Source organism: Carassius carassius, chromosome 47, assembly GCF_963082965.1.
Source record: "Carassius carassius chromosome 47, fCarCar2.1, whole genome shotgun sequence".
Taxonomy (NCBI): Eukaryota; Metazoa; Chordata; class Actinopteri; order Cypriniformes; family Cyprinidae; genus Carassius; species Carassius carassius.
The window spans coordinates 5,366,721-5,391,273 of record NC_081801.1 but is presented as its reverse complement, the minus strand read 5'-3'; the positions used below and the strand labels follow the sequence as shown (position 1 = coordinate 5,391,273).

Sequence of the window (24,553 nt, the reverse complement as noted above, 5' to 3'; positions counted from 1 at the left end):
CGAAAGAGCAAAGATGCATATGGATAGTAGGGAGCAGTGTAATGTAAGTGAGGAATGTGATATAAGTGAGCAGTGTAATACAAATGAGCAGTGTAATATAAGTGAGTTGTGTAAACAGTGATTTATGTGACTTCATTTATTTTTTATTAAACTGAAGTAAAAAGTTTTTTTTTTAAAAACACATCCTGGCGTCAGTCTTCATTTGCTGCTGAATTGTGTTAACAAGCATATAGAAACATAAGGAGAGCAAGAGATTGATTCCTATGTCAGTTTATTTTAAATTAATACTATAGTAGTTCAGTTCCCTTTACATCTTTAACTAGCCGTTAATATTTTAATTGAATGGCAGGAGCCGCCACTGGTGATATCACTGATGATCTGTACGGGGATGTAGGTGTAGAGGAAGGTGATTCATTGAAACTGAAGATATTGTCCGTCTGACTTCGATGTAGTCCTCTATAGGGGCTGCTTACTGCAAAAAAAAGAGAAAGAATTTTTGAAACAAACTGTAGGCAACTAAAATATGAAAAGTATGGTTGGAAAACAAGACTACTGTCATTATAATCCACAAATCTGTCTTCATGTCTAGTGGCAGTAATGTGTGCGTCATGTTACTGCCACTTGATGTGTAGACAGACTTGTTCAGTTGCGGAACACAGTTTCCATTTTTGTCATGCTGAATATCTGCACAAACCATATCTGATATGATTTAAAAAAAAATTTAATTAACTTTTTTAACAAATCAAATGTATGAACTGGTTACAAGGAATTTGAGCTATATATATATATAATTAAATTAAATGTATGCATTTAGCAGATGCTTCTATCCAAAGCGACTTACAGTACATTCAGGCTATCAATTTTTACCTATCATGTGTTCCCAGGGAATCAAACCCCAACTTTGCTTGATAAATGCTGTAAAAATAGCCTATTGTTTATTGTCACTTTACAGTAACTGTAGTAAATGCTAAATAATTTAAAACGTATATTTACATTAAAGCTGGTTGGGATGCCATAAGAACGCAAAAATAGATTATTTAAAATAAGTTTTCAAATGTAAGACATAAAATATTTGTTTGTGAGGAGATTATGCAGTAGCATAGTTACTCTAACAGTTTCAGCTAATAGAAACACATCTCTTTGTCTTACACTTTACCTAGACATGTGGAGCTGGGATGGGACACTTGAGGAGGACAGTTGTCTGAAAAGCTCTTCTGAGATTTACAACCCGCTGAGACACTAGAGCTGCTGCCTCCTGTGGCCATAAATAATATTACATAACTTCATGAAAATCACAGGGCACATATTTAGGGGATGGGTTTAGTGCAGCTTTGATTGACAGAACTAACCTTATCTTTTTCATCTGTTTGAGAGTGGGAATATTTAGCTCTAATTTCTTCTTCAAGCTCCTTTTCCTCATGTTCCTGTCATATAAAAGAGATTAAGAATATAAGTGCAAACACACACACACACACAGAAACTAATTTATCATACCCATTTTATTTTCTTCAGTTTCTGGGCCTCTGCCTCCATTTTGGCCTGTATCCTCCTATTAAAAAACAAAAAAGTTCACCTTTGACTCTTTGGAATTATTTGCATACATACATGGAAGTATTTGACTGCTCCTTTATTTTCAGTTCTTTTTCTCGCTCTGTCTATTGCCTTTATCCTTTCCTGGAGGAAAGGATTTTCTCTCTCTGCATCATGTCCTCTGCTGCCCTCCGCTGTTCCTCTTCTTTCTGTAAAATACATTAAGAAACTAACCTCTGTCTGCTTTTGTATTGTTTGTAACATGTTCATATTTCTGTGCTAAGTTCAAATTCTCAAATAAGAACAGGTTAACTCTGATCATTATAAATGTAATGCCATGCTATGGGTTAAGATTAAAAATAATTATTGTAAAATGTAAAAAATAATTTTAATTTAAGATAAAAACTCACTTGATACCTCTGCTTGTGCCCACAAAGAATCTCTGGATTCTTTGGATCTCTGCAGCTGGGATTGTCCGCTTGTAATTAGTGCCCTGGAAATGGTAAGGAGACAGTTTGATTTGTTTACCATTTTCCTGATTTTAATAGAGTTTAATTGCCTGACTGGCTATGCTTTTCAAAACATCTCCATCATTGAGGATTAATAAAGGCTGCCTGCTTGCAGTAAGAAATTGCCATGATCTCATACCACATTGGCATGTCTGTCTTCTGTCCCGTGGCTGGGTCTCCCTCTCGGCCCCTGTGTCACCACTGCTGTATTATATGCTAGTGTACAGATCCTCTCCTCTGTGATTTCATCCAGAGTGTGGACAGGAGGAAAAATGTGAACTTCTTGAATCATCAGAAAGACAAAGATAGTGGTATGGAAAATTATTTATGCGATTATCTTTTATTTTTATTTTATTTTTATTTAAATCATAAAATTCCTGCTGACAAGACATGCAGTCCTAACAACATTCTAAAAGAAGAAACTGAATTGAAAAAATAATAATAATTAAGATCCCTACATGCTCAAATGTTCACAAAACTAAAACTAAATCGTTTTAACTGTATATCCGAGTAAAGCAAAATGTGAGTCTTTGTTTTTTTCTTTCAGTATGCTAAATTAATATTGTTCTATAATCCCTGTCCTCTATTACCTTAAAGAAGGCCATGATTGCTTGTAAGTGACTGGCACACTCAGCTATGCGGTACCCATCCACTTAAGTTCCTACCTGAGAGTCCACTAACACTGGTTAAAGGGAAATAATCAGTGTTTTACATCAAACTGTGTGGAGGATGAACTAACCCATAATATCATAGTGATGCGGGGTCTAGCTTTGCCCACCCTGCACATCCCATAAAGTGGCTGTTTAGGGTAAAGCTTAGCTGTCAACTCTATCAATCACATGCTATAAAAGAATGTGCATATTAACAAGTCCAAAAAAAAAAACCATTATCTTTTTTGTGCTCTTACCTCCAGAATTAGCCAGTTTGAACCTGTTCATTATTTCATCATAGGTGAATAAAGCCCTGTACACAGAGACATAAGAAAATGGCCACAGGGAATATTAAAGGTTCACTTTATAACTCAATTTAGAGACAGAGATAAATGTATTATACGTAAGTGCAGGCAAGCTCTTTGATATTTTAGTAACAGACATATGAATGCTTCTGTACCAATGTTCAGATTTCTGTTCTGGAAATTGAAGCAAATTAGATTAGAATATTTAAACACCGGATACCAGAAAATGATTGTTTTGTACTGTTATAATCTGGGGAAAGTACAGTAGTTACATTTTTTTAAACCTATTTATATTGTGTCTTGTACAGTACTGTCAAACATAAAACAGTCTTTATACTTTATTATAGATACACATACTATATTCTATCAAATAAAATAAAATAAAAACTGAGGAAATGACAGAGACAGGAGGACTATGAAGATGCTGAGTCCTGCTTTTTTTCAGACTTCTGTGTTTAGACAAGTACCTTTGTAAGACATCTGGCACATTCTATCTGCTTTTTATGTGCTTGAATCCATTATTAAAATTGAATTTGAATATCTGATAACCCGATGTGGATAAATCTAAATAATGAAATACAGAACTGAACTACACATGATCAAATTAGGACATGGATTGCAAAGTTTAATGAGGCCTTGGTTTTAAAACAGCTTAGAGTTTAACATCAAATCAAATCAATCAAATCAAATGCTTTAGGTTATGTCAGGAAAGAAATCCAAAATGTTTCTGTTATCAGGAAACACACTTTTTTGCAATTATACAGACTTTTTTTTTTAGTTCATAAACAACCAACATTCTTTTTTTAAATTCCTTCCAGTGGTGACATTCTCCCTTTTAAAACGTTTCCTGTGAGTGACAACAGTAGCCAGAACAACATGAACTGCTCAGCCTGTGGGTATGTCTGCATTCTGGCCCCCAGCATGGTTAAAAACAACCACTGACACACTCATGTCTGAAGAACCATTTTCAACAAACACACCTCCATGCTTTAGCTTCATCATCTCAGATTGTAGGATAGTTTATCAAAAGGGGTGATTTTGCAGATGAACGTGCTAATTATAAGCAGGGGTATTTACAGAGGAAATTAGTCTGGGAGGGGGTTGTTTGGTTTGATCCTATGAATTTAAACGTGGCCGTTGACAAACACTGAATATCTCCCTAACACACATACAGCATGAGCAAAACCATCTGTGTAGTGGAATAACCGAACATTATTTTCTTTCAATAATGGAAATCGCATCACTGATCCCCCGTCTAGCAGAGTGGCGCAGCGGAAGCGTGCTGGGCCCATAACCCAGAGGTCGATGGATCGAAACCATCCTCTGCTAATTAGGTTTTGCTTTTACAAAATAACATAAGCTTAGGTTATATCATATTTTGATGTATTTAATATGCATTATTATTATTATTATTATTATTGTTTAAAAACATTTGCTATTTCATTCAAATGTATTATATGGTCAGACATATTTCTTGGTATAAATCAAAATAAATAAACAAACAAAAAACAACATTTTTAATTTAAAAGAGCATCACGTTTCCTGTTCACCATTTTATATTAGCCTACTGTAACAATCTTGTCTACCTGAATTATATTTTCTATTAATTACAGGATTTAAAAAATAAGCAAATAAACAAAACCCGTCATCATACCAGTTTGTTAACGAGCGTGGATTCAGGATGTCTTCTTTTGCCGTAAGTAAAGACAGACTGTATATATGCTATATAGGGATTAGTGAATGAGTGAATGAGTCAGCGATTTCAGAAACAGCAATAGACACCGGTTTCGTGCGATTCTTCTGTCAAATGAAAATATGTCAACTGTTAGAGTTGATGAATAAGCGGGTGAATTTTACTCTCGTCTTTGTACTATTTAGCTCAATATCCTGTTTGAGCTGTTGTAGTATTAGTTTTGTGATACACGTGGACACACTGATGACATTTCGTGTGTAACAGTTACTATGAAAATGAAATTGGTTTTCAAAACACGGCTGTTTAAGTTTGTGTAGGATCTCAAAGTCCAGACCAGAATGAAGTGCCACTATGAGGTGCTGGGCGTTAAAAGAGACGACGACCTGAAAAAGGCTTATAGGAAATTAGCTTTGAAATGGCACCCAGGTATTTGGTTCAATCTTATCTGTTTGATAAGTAATAAAAGTTACTGTCCCATATTAATAAATAAGGCTGTTGGTGTCGGCTGTTCTCTAACAACTGAATGATCTGTCAAGTGCTGTTGATTATATGACTTGCATTAGTTTAACCTTGAAATTATGTTATAATGTTGCTTATATTATTATTCTGATTCTAGACAAGAACTTGGACAACGGCAGAGGAGGCTGCAGAGGAGTTCAAACTCATCCAGGCTGCATATGATTTCCTGAGTGATCCGCAGGAGAGAGCCTGGTAAGACCTCAAAACAACAACTACGTTCACCACACACAATTTCTTTCAAAACTAATGAGATTTTACTTGAGGCTTTATTTATCTCACCTACCCTGTGTAAACAATCTTTAAAAAAGGGTACTTTCTTTTTCTAAAAATTAATATTCTGTATTTTATTCACTGTTGAGATATGGCAAACCTGTGTGGCTTTATTTTCTTCCACAACATATATATTTATAGCAAAATGTCTAAACCACTGTTTTTCATATAAAAGTGGATAGTGATTTTCCCCACCAAGCTCTAAATAGAAGACACAAACAGTTATTCAGTGTTCTCAAATCTCATTCACACTTGCATATATAAGATAATATAAGATAATTCTCCTTTATCCTTGTTTCAAGCATCTCAAATCCTAGTTTGGATTTCATTCAGAAAGAAATTAGACACCATTTAGTCTATTTAAGATTCTCTTAAAGTGATGCTGTGAGCAATTCTGACTCTTTGACAAAAAATTGTCAACTGTCTGCTTTCAGAGAATTCAAAAATGAGAGCTCTTGAAAAGACCAAAGCATTCAAGAGCTGCAGTCATTTGGCTTATAGGCTGCTGGTTGCAGTTAGTTTTTCATTTAACAGTAAAAGGTGAATTTGGCCATTTTCCATATGGTGTTATTGACTACATTTGTCGTGTTTTTGTGTGACCGAATTACAAAAGAGCTTCTTCAAAATACTTATTTTGTGTTCATTGGAAAAACAGCATATGGGCTTGGAATGTATTGAATGTTGTTGCAAATTCTGCTGTTCTACATGTTCTAGCTGCGTGACAAAAATGAGGAATTGTCAAAACTGTGAACTTTAGTATCGGATGCATCAGGAATGAGCTGAAAATTAATTTTTTTTTTATCCTGTAAAAATTCTAACTTTTATTGTACATCAGCAATAATTAATTCTGTAATTAGTTGTAACAACTTATTACAGAATTACAATAAGTCAAAAAATGACTTGTTTTCTTAGAACACATAGTATGTGGGACTAAATACCAGTAATATTAATTAGGATTTGTCCATAAATATACTGAAATGTAAATTACAGTCTTATTTTCCCATTAAAATTAAATTCTGTTACTCTGGCTGTTACTTTTGTTTTGAGGTATGATAACCACCGAGATGCGCTGTTGGAAGGGGGTGTCAGCGGAGAGTACCAGGATGATAGCATTGATCTCATGCAGTTCTTCACTGTCACTTGTTACTCAGGTTATGGAGATGATGAAAAGGTGAATATTTAAAATGTATTTTTTGTCAGCCATTAGCCAAACAAACATGTCTATTCACACAGTACAGGTTCTTGTGCTTCATCTGCATTCATTTTTAAATGTGTGATACACATCAAACAGATGTCTTTTATCATTGCATTGTGTCTATGTTTAACAAAAAAAGTGCATTTTGAAAATATTGCGTTATGTATGTAGATAAAATTGAACTAAATGAGAGCGTTATGGTTTTTTTTATATATTCTGTATCATATTCTATTACATATATTGTTGATTTATTATGAATTGTATTAACTTGCTGTGACGAGTGGGGCGGGGCCGAGGGATGTGGGAACACGAGTGAGGCCGGTGGAGTGATTGGGAAATCCGCTACAACTGCGACCCACCACCGGTCTTGAGTCCCACAGAGGAGATGAAAGGATATAAAACTGGAGCGACGACAGTGAAGGACGAGAGAGGACCAGGCCTGGGATTTTAGTTGGGTTTTGGTTTTTATTTGAGCGCACCAGTCGTCCGTGAGGGGCTGGTGCGCTGTTTTGTGTTTATTTTGTATTATTAAAATGTTGTTTGATTGTCCGCCGGTTCCCGCCTCCTTCTTCCGGATGAATACTAAGGTTGAATTCATTACACTTGCATATAATTGATATTTATCCGTTTATAATGTGCAGCGCAGATGTCTGTTTTACCATTCTGTACAGCTGGGGGGCAGTAAAAGTTCAGGTTGAAAATGCACAAGTTATGCTTTCAGTTTGGTATGATTAAGACAGTTTATTGTGGAAATGCATGTATTCTGTGTTTTAATAGTGCACATTATTTTGTCTCCGTTTACACCGTTTACAGGAATGTGTTTGAGACTATCGCAAAAGAGGAGATGAAGCACTGTAAAGATGAGGAAGAAGATGAGGAGCAGTTTCCCTCATTTGGAGAGTCTCATAGTGACTATGACACTGCATGAAGACATTGGTACATGCCGTTTTCCACAGAAATATTAAGCACAACTGTTGTGAATCTTGATTTAAAAAAATAAGAACCTGTGACAATGAAAAATCACCTTTCCTTCACAGGGATAAATTACATTCAAAATATATTCAAATAGAGAAACGGCTATTTTAAATTGTAATAAGATTTCACAACTTTGCTCTTTTACTGTAATTTGGATCAAATCGGTCTTAAAATCAGTTATAAATTTGTTACCATTTTTTGAGATAGTAGGGTGCACACTTTGTTTGTTAGAGAGATATGTAAATATGCTATGTACCATGAAGAGGAAATACGTGAGTGCTAAAACATGGCATCAGGGTTCTTCGGGGGTCTGGTGCATTTTAGACCTTACAGCCTAATGAGACTGTGGATTATTAACTTAATAACTAAATTGAACACAATAGTATTCCATCTGTAAATACTTCTCCAAGCTACTACAGGTAACAGAATGGCACTCTTCCATATTTGAAAACATTTTTCAGATAGTTAGTAAAAAGAGGGCAAAAATCTTGAGAGAAAAATTCACATTTGCTTCAAGGGATCCAGTACCTCTTTTAGCCACTGAGACCATTTTCTCCAGGTTTTGAACAATGAGGTTTATCCCACTACAATTAGGCCTTAAGGCTCTTAAATGATCTTAACCGTTTGCCCTTCCGGTGTGGCTCATACTTGCTCTTCACCTAATGGATGTTTTGAAGTTTTTGCCATCAGTGGAGACTTGTAAGAAGCAGAAGAACAGGGGTTTAATGTACAAGCCTCCTAAAAACTCTTCATCTTGTTTATGAAAGGATACAGCAGACAGGAATTCTGTACATAAAATCTAGTAATTTAGTATTCTAATTTTCCTTGCGTTTGCCTCTGTTTCCCCTAAATATAATTTTTTGTCTTTCAGGTAGTTCATTTATTCTATGGCTACTGGCAGAGCTTCTATACGCGCAAAAACTTTGCATGGAAGGAGGAGTACGACACTCGACAGGCCTCCAACCGCTGGGAGAAGAGAGCCATGGAAAAGAGAAGCACCCGGCTGCAGCCTGCAGATCGAGGCGGGGCTGCACCTGGGGAGGGGTTGCACGTGCAGCCCCGCCCCATACCTACTCTGGGGTGCATTTCCCGCATAGACATGTATAGAAAGGCTAGATGGCTCAAGGCGGGGTCAGCTGTGTCGTCACTTGGCGGCCATCTTAGGTCAGGAGACTGCGCTGCTGCTCCCTGCTGCTGTGGACGGAAGGTGAGTGACATACGCCAACTAAAATGCTCGTAACTTGCTGAATTCTTGGCGGATTTACAAACGGTTTGGTTTATTACAAACCTTATTAACGTGGCTATGATTTGTGCTGATGCCGATGTTCTAATTGTAGCTTCACGTTTTGAGAAACGCTTAACATTGCAGCGTAGCTGTGTGTTTCATGGCTGCCCTCTTCTCTAAAGTGATACCACAGTTGACATTTTCAATTATTAACAGGTTTCCTGAGACCAACAACGTTTCTTGACAACCTAATCTTTTGTCTAAATGTCATTTTGTGGATGTGGTTGTATTTATTTGCTGGCTAGCAGTGAAGAGGTCGTAAGTGAGTCACCAAGCAATTGTAAATTGGTGGGAGAGGCAGGGTTAGTCTTTCGTTTCAACATAGCTTTGAGTTACACATGATTTCCAAGTGGTTTGGTTTCTTAAAAACATCTTTACATTTGGATTACTTTGTTGGTTTTTTGTTTACAGAACTTCTGATTACGCTTGTGGAAAATGAGAGGAGGAGAGGGAGGGAGCTGTATTGATTATATTGTATTGATGGAAAGAGTTTTGTGTCCAGTTGTGTCTTAATGTTTTATTTTTTTTTTGTATATTTTGTATTTTTTTTTGTAAGTTTTTTTTCTAATTGTGTGCCTTTTGGACCTAAGTAAAAAAACAAAGACCCATCTCTTTTCTCTTTATTTTACAGAATGGCAACTTGAGACAGATTTATATTATACATAAATTTACACATGTATTTAATAATGTAAATATTAGTAATAAACTAAATTGCACTATTTCATGTTTCATGTACCTTATAAATATTGACATCATTACTGTGTGTGTTTGGGTATACCTAGTACTTTACCTGTCTAGTCTACTTAATATACTATTTTCTTAATAAACTCCGTGGCTATAATTTTTCACAAGTATGCAGTTAAATAGCCGCATCCCTGAAGTTTATGACACACCAAGCCGTTTGAAAATCGGTTGAAAATTGCGCAAAATATAGTTATTTCAGCACTACATGCACAATAGACTTTAATGTTATAACTGGACGAGCGGTCCTGTCCTAAGATGGCCGCCGTGTGACGTCGTCGGGTCCCATTGGCTCTCAGCGCCGGTAAGCTATCTAGCCTTTCTATACATGTCTATGCATTTCCCGTACAACCACGTAACTCGCTGATTAACCACCATAGTACGATGCATCGTTATGAAAACGAACGACCTAGTCACGACTGTTTCCCCAAACCATGGTACCTGTGTCGCAGATCCATCGTTCAAACTACGTTGGTTTGAACCGTCGTTCTTCTTCTTCGATCTACTGGCCGACTGGAGCAATCAGCACATACCGCCACCTACAGTAATTTGGTTTTATTTTTTCTTTTATTCGACTCGACTTACACTTTTGAAATGACGTTACGTAGGAGTCGGGTAATAACGAATCATTCATTTGTTCTGCAATACATTTTATACACACACGGAGTTAAAAATGTGCTCTTTTCTGATCCCAATGTCAATAATTTCACAATTTCAGATAAATACTATTTCTTATGTAATATTGATAGGCTACTTAACCACAATTGAAAAAAGATGGGTTTTGAAAAACTGTAATGTACTGTTGTGGATTGCTTATTTTGCTCAATCTTTCCTATTTATGTCTTATTGCCATTCTGACGTCTTAATGAAAATGACACGAAAACCCCAATTTTCATAGCTTGAAATTGCAGTTCATTTCGAGGAGGTGGAAAATAGTAAAGTCCAGCTATTTTCAAAGCTGAAAAATAGCATTACAAATGCTGACAAAAATAAAATCTGGGCAGAAATCACTCTATAAATAAACAATGCTAGCTATGGATATGGACAAAGCCCAGACGAAGTCAGAAATAAGTGGAGGGACTTTGCAAGTGTAACAAAACAGCGGGCTGTGGCACGTAAGAGGGAAGCAAACAAGACTGATGGGGTATCAGTTCAGTTCCTCCTGTCCCTACAGAGGAAGAGACAGTTTTGGCCATCCTGGGGCCTGTTCCAATGGTCATCAACCAGGCCTTTGCCTTCAAAGTCCAGGCCTCCAACATCAGGCCCTCTCAATGGCTGCATTCTAATCGGCAAGATTAATGCTTTCAGAGAGCACTTCTAAGGGAGAATAATCGCGAGGGCCACGCTGCTATATAGTTTCAAACTGAATTTGTAATAATAATAAAAAAAGGCAAATTATGTAATAAACTTAAACCACAACTTTAAGTCTTTTAAATCACTCAAATTGGATGGTGAAATCTTCGAAAGGAATAGGGCATAGGGTCGATAACTTTGAAGAGAACACAGCCCAGGTGCGGCTCAATCAATGACGTCGACACAGCAAACTAACGACGAACTATGATTCTAACCACAGGTGGAGAGCTGTCGTTCCAACGACACAAGTTTGCGACGCAGTTTGCGAATGTTCGTTTGAACTATGGTTTCGGGAAACACTGAATCATTGAACTACGTTGGTAACGACGGAACTTGCGACAATAGTTGGCTAACGATGCTTTTTGGAAACGCACCCCAGATTGGTTCAATCGTCTTTCATAGACTTAGGAAATGTGTGCGTAGTTGGTGTAGGACGGAGAATGCAGTTTAAAAAGCTAAAAATGCTGTACAGTTTTATAAAGCCTTCATAATGCACAAAAGAAGAAGAAAAAACATTAGCCTGTAACTCGCCATGTCCCTGAAATTATTGTTTTGTTAAATTAAGCTGATCTTTAGGCTAACATATGAATATAGTAAATTAATTGGGTTGATTATCAAGACGATCAGGTCTTCAGATAGAAGAATGAATTATTAATTAAATAATTTTAGAAAATTTGATTATTTCATATCATCAGAGTATGAGAAAGGAAAATGAAAGGGGTGTATCATTACTGTTTTAATTTATATTGCCTGACAAGACAATTATTGTTACATATAATTATCCGTCATGCAGTTGATAAATGACACTGCAATAGTCTAATGTGTCTGCCAATTCAATTTTTATGAAACACTTAATTTTCTTTACTACATTGCAAAACATAGACTTTTTCTCCCCTTTATTTCAGGAAAATATGCTGCTATATGCAGCCGGCTGTAAACCGTTGCTATAGTAACGAACACAATTTCATGATCATCGTGCTCTTATTTTAGTGCAGTCTCACAGCCACTGTCAAATATTGAGATCAACTTTATAAAGTATCATCTATTTATATTAAATTGGTATCTTCTCCGAAATCCATTTTGTGACCATTGAGCCGATTCTTTTCAATCAGCTGGAATGATTCGGGACATTCTACGTTTAATGTGGCTTAATGCATTAAAACAGTGTTTTTAAAAGACCAAACTCAGTAAACAAATTAATAATAAAGCATTCTATTCACTGACAGGCAGATGAGTCCAGAATAAGAATGCAATGTGTTTAATTACGTGTTAAGCGTTTTCCTCCCATAGAAAACCATTAGACTAAAAGGAAAACGCGTAACGTGGCGTAATGCATTAAAACGTGTTTTAAAAAGACCAAACTCAGTAAACATTTTTAACCCTCTGGGGACGGATTGGGCGGTACCGCCCCAAATGGCATACTTTTACAAATGTGTAGTTATCTCCTCAGATTCCACTGAAAACAGCGGTATCCAGTTTGTATATTAAACACGCTTCCTTTATTGCGCAATACCACTGCGTAAACAGGCCAATGAAAACGATTATGTTAGGCAGATTCAACACGCAACAACCAATGTAAAAATTGCCGCTGGGAGGAATCTTTTTCTAACCCAATCAGAGGAAGGTTACCATGATTTATTCTAGCCATTCAGATGACTCTGTAGCTCTGCTGTAGCCTTGTAAAAACTTGTAAAAGACCAGCAGCCATGTGTAATCAAGCGATCGGAGTGTTTGCGAGCTCAAAGAGATAAATTCGAGAGAGATCTAGCATTATTACAGAATTGTTTTTTTCAAAATGGCAAGCAGTAAAAGATTTACGGCAGAACAAGCTCTGCAACAATTACTGGAAAGTGACATGAGAAATCTGGAGCAGACAGCTTTTACACAGATGACGAAGTATTTTACCAGGATGGGGAAGATCCACTTGAGGACTGGTATGTAACTTCAAATAACCTCTTTATCATTATAATTTATTATATCATACATCTTGAGTATGTATATGTTTTGGATTTTTAGTCAGATAGCGATTGAGGCATGAAATATTTGTTTTAGTGTACTATACTACTCTTTCCCTGTAAACTCAGTTCAAGGTGGTGTGAAATTTGTTTCAATAGACTGACTTACTCAACTAAGTAAACTGCTCAGGTCAAGAGAGGTGAAATGTGTTTTTAGTGTACAGTGGAGTTTCATAGGGTTACATGAGTTTATTGGAGTTATTTTTTTTCTACATTGAATTTTGACACAAAAAAAGCTTCCAGTTTTATTGTGTATTTGCTCTGATGCAGGATGCAGACAGGACAACTCGCCGCACACCCCTACCCATTGCTCCCTTGGACCCAGCAAACCCTGCACACAAGCCTGCAGATGTCAGAAAGTACTGTGAGCACTGCAAGGCAAGCAAAGTGTACTACAAGACCTCCTGGCAGTGTGGGGCATGCCAGGTGCCCCTCTGCAACTTCCTGGAGAGGCCTTGCTTTGCTCACTGGCATGCCTAGGACTGTTTGTAAAAAAAGTTAATTATTTAATTGTTCTTTACACATTTGATTAAACAATAACACATTTCTGTCAAGCAAAGAGTTTGAAATTTTTTTTTTTCAAAAACTGTTCTATATTGTGTGATTTTCAGTAATAAATGACAAATCTAATTTTCGTTTTTGAAATTCTCTAGTTTATTGTACATTTTCTTTCACTCATACTTCCTTTATAAACGCATTACATGCATGCTTATGGTAGCTTAGGGTCTTCTGAATCCATCGATACCAAACACAGGGTGTTCCATCTCCTTTACACATTTTATTTAGACAAGCAGGTTATGGGTGGAAATTAAACGCTTTGTGTTCGTATTCTGTGCTCATATCTGCTTGTCTGTGAATAGAATGCTTAATTAATAATTTGTTTACTGAGTATGGTCTTTTTAAAACACTGTTTTAATGCATAAAGCCACGTACTTTCACGTTAAGCATGCTTTTAGAATGTCCCAATTATTCATTTGTGAATTAATCTGGTCAAGAACAGTAAACTTGCAGCAGCTAACATATTGATTCAATAAATCAGACACCGTGAGTAAAGTTAACAATAAAAAAACTGCATTATAGTAAAGGCTTTGTAAAACTGTACAGCGTTTTTAGCTTTTTAAACCGCATTCTCCGTCCTACACCAACTACGCACACATTTCCTATCATGTATGTCTTTGAAAGACGATTGAACCAATCAGAGTAGGTGTGGGGCGGGGCTGCACGTGCAACCCCGCCCCAGGTGCAGCCCCACCTCGATCTGCAGGCTGCAGCCGGGTGTACTTGATGGAAAAAGAGAACAAAAAAAACAGGGACAAGGAAAGAGCACAGCGAACTGGTGCGCCAACTAGTGGCCTTCGTCCGAAAATGTGACAAGCGTGTCCAGGCCCATAAGAAGCTGGTGGAAGAGCAGAACGCAGAGAAGGCCAAAAAAGTTGAAGAACTGAGGAGAAAACAGAAGCTCCACCAGGCCAAGTAAGAAAGATTAGCCCATTTTATAAGATATTTTGTTCATATAAATGAAAAAATGTGTCAACTGGGAGAGATATGTATAGATAAGCCATAGTCCCCACCACCGGCGGCGCCAGGGGGGGTCCTGGGGGGTCTCAAGATCCTCCCAAAAAACGCCTTGACCCCCCACCCTCTTCCTGATATATATATATATATATATATATATATATATATATCCGGGATAAATATTTAAAAAATGATCTTCAAACTACGCAGAATAATAATAAATAATTATTTCGACATTTATTCGTACACTGAACGAGAACCGTTTCTGTCGGACGCGTCCGATTCGAGAACCGAGGAGCTGATGATACTGCGCATGTGATTCAGTGTGAAGCAGACTGACTCACAGTTCGTCTGAACCGAACTGATTCTTTTGATGATTGATTTTCAGATTTTCTCATTCTCTGAATTATCATTATAAAAATAAAAACAATTCAGAAATGAATTGAAAATATGATTATATTTTAAATTTGACGCAAATATTTATTTAATTTTCTACAATAGCAACAGTGTTTACAACAGCAAGACCACTTTAGTCTGTAACTCAATAATATTTTAAAATAATTTTAGACAACAACAACTACAACAGTAATAATAATATGAATCAATATATTCCAGTGTATCAGTTTTTTATGTTTTGTATCAATATTTAAGGTAGACTTATTGATTAGGTGCAAGCGTAGTAGTGATGGATAAAATAATAGATTAATGCTGAAATAGTAAATTGAGCATTGTTCCTAGATGGACAGAGAGTGGAAAGTAATAGATCAAATGAGGAGATGGAGATAGAGGAAGAAAAAGAGGGAAATGTAGAGGCACAAGTGACAGAAAGAGAGCAGGTAACACCAAGCCAGGAGACAGAGGCTGGTGAGAAAGAGGAAAATGTAGAGGCACAAGTGTTTTCTATAGTTTTTACTATGACAGCTGTTCTTAATTATTCCGTAGAACAGAGAAGAAAAAGCCATCAGGTTGGGACAATTTAAGACATTTCAGTTTCTAATCACAGAGATATTATAATTTTAAACTTAAAATTGTCTTCTCTTGTTTCTTTTTCAAAACTGCATCAAAGCATTTGCTGCTGTATCAATACATAACCATCCATATCTATATGTGAATCAGCAAGGAATGCATCACAATATACTGTTGTATTGATATTTTGAACAGCGCCATTTAAAGCCTTGTTCCATGTGCCCCTTTTGTACTTTGAGCACCTGCCCCTCCAAAGGTCTCTCCACGGCCCTGTTCAGAGGGAGTGTCAGCCACGTTAAAAAAGTTAACCGCTTAAGTCATTTGTGGATTAATGCGTATTGGTGACGGTAAAGTTTGAGCATATTGTTTGTAAACTGCAATTGATTAATTAATTAAAAACAAAGTAGTTGATAAGCTGTGTTGTTTTTGTTGTTTAGCAGCAGTAATATGCAGTTATTAGCCGTGTCCACTGTATTTTTTGTTGGTTTTCATGAGACCCCCCTTGAAATGACCAGGACCCCCCATTGCCCCCCCCCAATCAAAATTGTCTGGAGCCGCCACTGGTCCCCACAGTCATGTAAAAAATGGATATATCAGAAAGTTTTAAAATGTATTTAATTAAAAATGTCTCTAGAAGTTTGGAATTAGTTTGATCAAATTAACTTTTGATGAATGACAAATCAAATGAAATCCAAACAGCAGTCGACTGAGGAAAGACTGCTGTCCAGCACAGCTGTACCACGAGTGACCCAAGAAAAGAGCCTTTCTGATAGAGAAAGATTGTGATGTGAGACACATCCTTCTTTTAAGTTTCCTTAAGGGAGAGTGCTTTAAGAACAGAAAACACAAAGCGATGTAAGAAACTTTTTTTAGCACACCGTTATCTACAGTACAGACCAAAAGTTTGGAAACATTACTATTTTTAATGTTTTTGAAAGAAGTTTCTTCTGCTCATCAAGCCTGCATTCATTTGATCAAAAATACAGGAAAAAATATTGTGGTATATTATTACAATTTAAAATAATTGTTTTTAAATTTATTATACTTTAAATTATCATTTATTTCTGTGATGTAAAGATTAATTTTTAGGATCATTATCACATGATCCTTTAGAAATCATTCTAATATGATGATTCATTATCAAAGTTGGAAATATTTTTTAATATTTTTTCAGAACATGTGATACTTTTTTAGGATACTTTGATAAATAAAAAGTAAAAAAAAAAAAGAAGCTATGTTTTTAAAATATAAATATTTTGTAATAACAATATACACTAATGGTCAGTAATTTGGGGTCAGTAATTTTTTTTTCTTTCTTTTTTTTAATAAAATCAATACTTTTATTAAGCAAGGATGTGTTAAATTGATAAAAAGTGATAGTAAAGAAAATATATTATTAGAATATATATTATTAGAATTTTTTTTTATTTTGAATAAATGCAGTTCTTTGTAACCTTTGATTCATCAAATATATTAGACAGCAGAACTGTTTCCAACACTCATAATAAATCAGAATATAAGAATGATTTCTAAATGATCATGTGATAGACTGGATGTTACATGTGACACTGAAGGCTGGAGTAATGATGCTGAAAATTCAGCTTTGCATCACAGGAATAAATTATTTTTTAAAAGTATATTCAAATAGAAAACTATTATTTTAAGTTGTAATAATATTTCACAATATTACAGTTTATTCTGTATTTTTGATTAAATAAATGCAGGCTTGATGAGCAGAAGAAACTTCTTTCAAAAACATTAAAAATAGTAATGTTTCCAAACTTTTGGTCTGTATGTGTTTCTGTGGAATTTGTGCCAGCGCACATTCTTAATGTTAGCAGATGGAGCCAGCTTTCATGTGGATATAATTGTTTTTCTCAACATTAACATGATGTGAGACAATATAAACACAATAAACAAAAAATTTATTTTTGAAAAATCCCCATCACTAATATATATATATATATATATATATATATATATATATATATATATATATATATATATATATATATATATATATATATATATATATAATTAGATATTAATATATCTTTTTTAATATTACAACAATATGTATTTTTACACAGTAAAGCACAGTACAGTCAAGAGTTTGGTGATGCATCAGAGAGTGAAGAGGACGAGGAAGGAGGAGGAAAACGGGCAGGAGAGGGCAAATGTGGACGGGAGGTGAGCTCTGATGTCGTGCACAAATAAACTTGAGTGGTCTCTTGGTAGAGAAGGTCAGAGGTTCAGGGCCAGTCAAAGGTTCAGCACACATTTGATCTTCGTGAGACTGAAAAAAAAGTTTAGGAGGTTTAAAACCATAACCCCCTCCCCGTACATTGTGACATCAGTGAACAAATACTTGTTGTGGTCACTATAAAGCGACAGGAAAAGTCAGAGCAGTTATCTATGATTCATACGTAAATGCAGTGACTCAGAGCATCACCAAGGCTTGAAAAATACCTTAATTATGCTGTAAACATTTGTGAGTAATGGACAGCACGCACAACTCACCGCTGTATTTTGTCAGATGTGGTGCAGGCAGATGGTGCCGTGGAAATGGATGACTATTATGATGACATGTACTGCCCTGCCTGTGACAAATCTTTCAAATCCGATAAAGCGTGAGTGAAAAGAGCACCCACATACACTGCACAGAAACTTTTCCTGCACACCCTCTATCACGTCACAGATTTAATTTCATTTTTAGACTTCAAGTCTTTAAAAAACATTATATAATGCTTTTATGCTAATATGCTAATGCTTTTTTTTAATAAAGTGCAAATAGTAATATTGTGAAATATAATAATTTAAGACTGTTTTCCATTTTAATACATTTTAAAATGTAATTTGAATGTGAATTTTTAGCACATTACTGCAGTCTTCAGTGTCACATGATCCTTCAGAAATCAGTCCAATATGCTTTTGCTTTGATCAATGTTTAAAAACAGTTGTGCTGCTTAAAATTTTTGTGAAAACCGTGATACACTGTTTTCAGTATTATTTGGTGGATAGAAAGTTCAGAAGAATAGCCTTTTTTTATATATAATTTTTTTTGTTACCAGTTTAAGATCAGTTTATGCATTCTTGCTTAAATATTTATTATTTTTCACAACAAATAAATTCTTACTGATCCAACTTCTGAACAGTAGAATATATATATATAAATTATATATATATATAAATTAATGATCTGATAAGTTAACATTAATGTAGACTTTTAAATGTTAAAACAAACATGTATTTGTTCTTTGATGTGTTGTATTTCTGCTTTAGCATATGTTTTTTTTAATAATCTTTAACGAACAGCATGTTTATACACTGATGACTTGCTTTTAATGCTGCATTACAATTTGTTTTCTCACACATCAGTATGAAAAACCATGAGAAGTCGAAGAAACACAGAGAGATGGTGGCATTGCTACGGCAACAACTGGAGGAAGAAGAAAAGACGCAGAGTCAGAAGTCTGCCGAGAGAGAGGAGGAAGAGGATGATGATGATGAACTCGATGACACACCGAGACAACATGCCTGTCAGCCCTTGCGATGTTCTCCTCGAGTATAATTTGCAACTTTTGTGGTATTTCACAACAGATCCTTGATGTCTAAAATGTATAGTGTGAACATTAATGAAGTATTATTTGTAAAGTGAATATTTATAATACATATGAATATTAATGTAAATAAATAAAAAGATAAATCTCCTTGTTTAAAATCATTACACCTTGCTCGAGATTTTCATATTGTATTCAAGGATAAGAGCATCTGGAGGCTTTATTGACTGTTCCTGTCCACACTGATTGGTTCGTTTGATTGCAGATTATCTAAAAGGCAAAAGAAAAAGAAATGTCAGCAGAAAACATAAATGTAAGAAACTAAAATCCAACCTCCAAATCCTTAAGTATTTTAATTGCCTAGATTTAGCTCTTATCCAATAAAATTTAATTTTCTAATGTGGTTGTTCTGCAGAATCTTCCAGAAGAGCTAGAGATGGACAGTCCAGTCCCGCAGTTCACAGAAGAGCATCCCCCACCTGCACCTGATTCGGGCAACAACGAGGACGCCCCTGTCATCTCTGAGGACCCAGATGAGAAACTAAAACCAGAGGGATGTGAACCCACAAACCAAAAAAGATGTCTCTCATATGCCGTTTAACAATCTCAACACTGGTTGAAAAGTGTTTAAACTCAAGCATAGTGGGTAAAATCCTCTGTATACTTATATGAATTGAAATTAACTCTTAACGCCACCATTTACAGTTCTGCAATGACAAAAGGGAAGAAAGACGGAAAAGACTCAGCAAACCACACAGAGGTGTGGAAGTTGCACAAGAGGTGTGTACTGTACCTTTGTTAATATGTGTTTGAACGTGAGCCAACAGCCACTCCTCTGTTGCGTTAGAGAAGTTATATAATCATCATCATCCAGACATAGACAACTTCATGTGACTTAATAGTGTGATTTCCTATTACAGCTGTGATTGAGTAATATGTGTGTATACAACAGCTTTATTTATTCTGATTTCTGATTGGTGTAAACAAGCAAAGCAAACAATAGCAATGTTTCTTTTTAAAATAATTTTTGTTTTATTTAGTTATAATAATATTAATACATATTATTATTTTACAGCTATGTTGGCTTATGATCACAAAATGTGGGCCTAACTGCAAAATCACATTTTAAATAGGAGTAAAAAAAAAAAAAATCACAATCATGCAAGCCCCGGTTCAGAGTCAATTTTTGCTCTTCAAAAGGACATCAGTCAGCAAATTTGTAGTAGATAAGATTTAGGTAACTTTTTTTTTTTGTTCCTAATAGAAGGAGGTCAACCTGCGCTGTGTGACCTGTCAGTATGAATTTGCCACCAGGAACAAACTTTTTGATCACCTGAAGACCACGGGCCACACCACCGCCCTCTCATCCAGTAACACTACCCAAATGTGCAAGAAAAAGAAGGATGCCAGGAAGAACAGATAACTGAGAGGCAGACAGAAATATTTTTTGCAGCTTCTTTGATGACATGCAGTTGTGCATCCATCAGGCATCATGTGTATTTCTGTCCCTACAAGAATGAATTTGTGGTCCATGGACTGACATCTCTTTTATAATGCAGATAATGCCAACAGATTTCCCTAGAACTGCCATTTATTTCTACCATAACTGATGTGTAATCTGGTGCCTCCGAGCTGATCTGTAGGCCCTGCATATATGCTTTTTTTGTTTTTTGAGGTTGATAATAATTATCTATATGGCACGTTTCATGTCACATTTAGTTGTGTTTTTATAGACACCATTTCATTCTGATAACATGTAAAAGGCAAATTGAGAAATGAAACGCCACTGGATGTTTTGAACATGCTGTTTTCGACAAAATTTCACAGAGCTTTCATTTAGTTGGAAATGTTTTGGAACACAAAAGTCTTTGTTCGGAGAAATGCGCTATGAACCGCAACATCTCACAGCAGTGTTATTATTAGTAATTAGAAAAATGGGTTTATGATTGTGAAAAGAGTAAAAGCTAAACATTCAAATATTTTTATCGTACCATGCGTAATGGGTCAGCCTTGGAAAAAAAAGGCTTAGCATTATGCAAAACATTACCATAGGATTTCCGGGGAAAGATCTCAAAAACAATCAGAACAAAAAACAACAGATACTTATTTAATATACCGTACAGTTGCTTTCTTTACAGGACAAAATATCCATATCTTCGCATAACATTTTAAGGGGCAACAAATGCAGCGAAAGTATTTGTAATTTAGCAGCTAGTAATGAGAAGCAGTCAGGCAACTCTTTTTGTCTTTCTCTGTTAGTTAGTAAGGGGTGGCCATCTATACTAAATAATGCTGAATCAAGTGTGTATAAAACTGTGTAGTACACCATGCCAGCAATCCTCATGTGAAGACTGCATGAATGTGATCTGCATCACTATGTGCTTTCAAGTTCCCACTATTACTTACACTCATGAATAGCATGCCACACATTGGAGGCAGTGCAATCTTAACAACCTGTGTATAATACCCATGTCCTCTAATACATTACTTTCTATTCTTATTGGTCTCTGGAACTGCCAATCTGCTGTAAACAAAGAAGACGTCATTACATATATCGCTACTTATTTAGGTCTCCACCTCCAAGCTCTCACTGAGACTTGGATCAAACCAGAAGACACTGCCACACCGGCAGCCCTCTCCACTAATTACTTTTTCCCACTGCTTGCCTTGTTTGACCTCAAACGAGTGTCTACAATGGCTACCCACAAATCAGGTAACCAACTTGACCTCATCTACACGTTATTGCTCCACAGACAATACACTGGTTAGTCCACTGCACACCTCAGACCACTTCCTCATTACTCTTAGCCTCATTCTGTTTCCTGAAACAACATGCACTCCTCCACAGGTCACTTTTCGGCATAACCTGTGCTCAATCTCACCATCCCACCTATCCTTTTTGGTCTCAATCACACTTCCTCCCCCTAATCAGTTCTCATCACTGGATACTAACAGTGCTACTGACACACTTTTCTCCACTAACATCTTGCTTAGATAACTTCTGCATCCTTTTATCTAGACCAGCCTATGAGCATCGTTCTAAACTCAGGGCTAGCTTGTATCAGTCACTCCTCTCTTCCTTCTCTGCAAATGTCTCCAGTGCTAAAACCATATACTACCAAAATAAAATTAACAATTCTACTGATTGTCACACGATTTTGCAAATACACTTCAGAAAGGTGTGTTCAACCAACTGTCTTACTTTCTCACACAGAACAACCTCCTGGACAACAACCAGTCTGGTTTCAAGAGTGGCCACTCATCTGAGACTGCCCTGCTCTTTTACTGAAGCCCTGCTTCCAAATCATCAGTACTCCTCTTACTGGCTCTGTCTGCTGCTTTTGATACAGTTAACCACCAGATCCTCCTATCAACCCTCATGACAAAGGGCATCTCAGGAACCATGCTCCAGTGGTTCAAGTCTTACATCTCAGGTAGGTCCTTCAGGGTACCTTGGAGGGGTGAGGTGTCTAAGGTTCAACATCTTGCTCAACATCAGTGCTTGGACCACTTCTCTTTTCACTTGGATCTGTCATTCAGGAGCATTGTTTTTCCTATCACTGCTATGTTGATGACACACAACTCTACCTCTCATAACTCCTTCCAGGACAGTCAGAAACCTTGGAGTTGTGATTGATGATTGTTAGTAGTGATTATTCTACTGCTTCTGTCATGATGATTTATGACTTTGACCTTTGACCTTTTGACAGGTTGAACTTCCGGTGACCTTATGATGGATGGGTTGAACTTCCGGAATGAGTTCAGGGGTTAACCTATGACCGTTTCCCACGCATCGATCATGTGGTTTTGACAGAAAGTTTTACCCCATTGACCTAGTTAATACTAAATTATAGTTTTGACGGCTAGTTTAAACGGTAAAGGAAACACTCCCCACGCATCGATCATGTGGTTTTGACAGAAAGTTTTACCCTATTGCCCTAGTTAGTTCTAAATCATGGTTTTAGGAAACCCTCCCGATGCTTCGATCATGTGGTTTTGACAGAAGCTGTTTGAACTTTGTGTCAGTTAGCTTGTTTGAAGTTTGTGCCAGCTAACTTGTTTGAACTTTATCCCAGTTATTATGGCTTCTCCCCCCCCCATTACATTCCTGAGCAGTGTATAAATGGGATCGGTGTGTTCTACATTTATATATAAAACATCCTATAATTTATATAATATTTATATAATTTATATAATATAATTAATTATCATGCTAAGGTTGAAAAACATTTCAGTTATTTCACATTCATATATAAAACCTTATATCATTTATATAATATAGTAATTATCATGCTAAAGTTGAAAACATTTTAGTTATTTCACATTTATATATATATATATATATATATATATATATATATATATATATATATATAAAACATTATATAATTTATATATAAAACATTATATAATTTACTAAAACAATTAAAGGTTTAAAACACATTTTAGTTATTTCATATATGAGACATTCAGTTATCTCACATTTATATATAAAACATTATATAATTTATATAATATAATAATTATCATGCTAAAGTTGAAAACATTTTAGTTATTTCATATATGTGACATTGTTATTTCACATATATATATAAAACATTATATAATTTATATGATATAATTAATTATGCTAAGGTTGAAAAACATTTCAGTTATTTCACATTTATATATAAAACAGCCTATAATTTATATAATATAATAATTATCATGCTAAAGTTGAAAACATTTTAGTTATTTCACATTTATATATAAAACATTCTATAATTTATATAATATTTATATAATTTATATAATATAATTATCATGCTAAAGTTGAAAAACATGCCGTTCTTTATATTCTATCTTTTATATAATATACATAATCTGAAAGCAATTTAACTAAGGTTGAAAAACATTGTGTTCTTTTAAAAAGGTTATAAATGAAACGTTTATAAAAAATATACTGAAACCGACTGTTTCAGATAAAACAAGATCCATTTTTAGGGGGCAGAAGAGGCTGTTTTCATATCAGCTTTGATCCTGACCCTCTGTGTCCCACTGTCTACGTCTGCACGCTACAGTGCACACTCGTCCGAATTTACTACAAAATCACAATATCTTCAAAGCCATTGCTAATTAAAACTAACGTATCTCAGGCAGGAATACCGTGTTTTGACAGTTTTCTGACGGTTCACCTATGAATTACGGTTGGTGCGCGGCTAGCATCTCTTGTACCCCCCCCCCCTCTCTCTCTCTCTCTCTCTCTCTCTCTCTCTCTCTCTCTCCCTCTCATACATTCATTCGTCTCCAAGTCTTATTTTCTTCTTTTAATGAATATAAACACATTATACATTCGCAAACAATATAAAACAAAACATTTACATTAGTTTTAGTCTTCACTAAAAATATACATTTTACCAGGATCGGGGAAAAAATATATAATTAAACAGAACAAAGAATATGGTCTATTGAGGAACGCGGATGTGTCGTTGA

General features: G+C 35.6%; 1 pseudogene; it reads left to right on the top strand.

The window, feature by feature from the left end:
* The first annotated feature begins 5,025 nt into the window (after positions 1-5,025).
* On the top strand, positions 5,026-20,504 carry LOC132130288 (dnaJ homolog subfamily C member 21-like; annotated as a pseudogene).
* Positions 20,505-24,553: the final 4,049 nt, after the last annotated feature.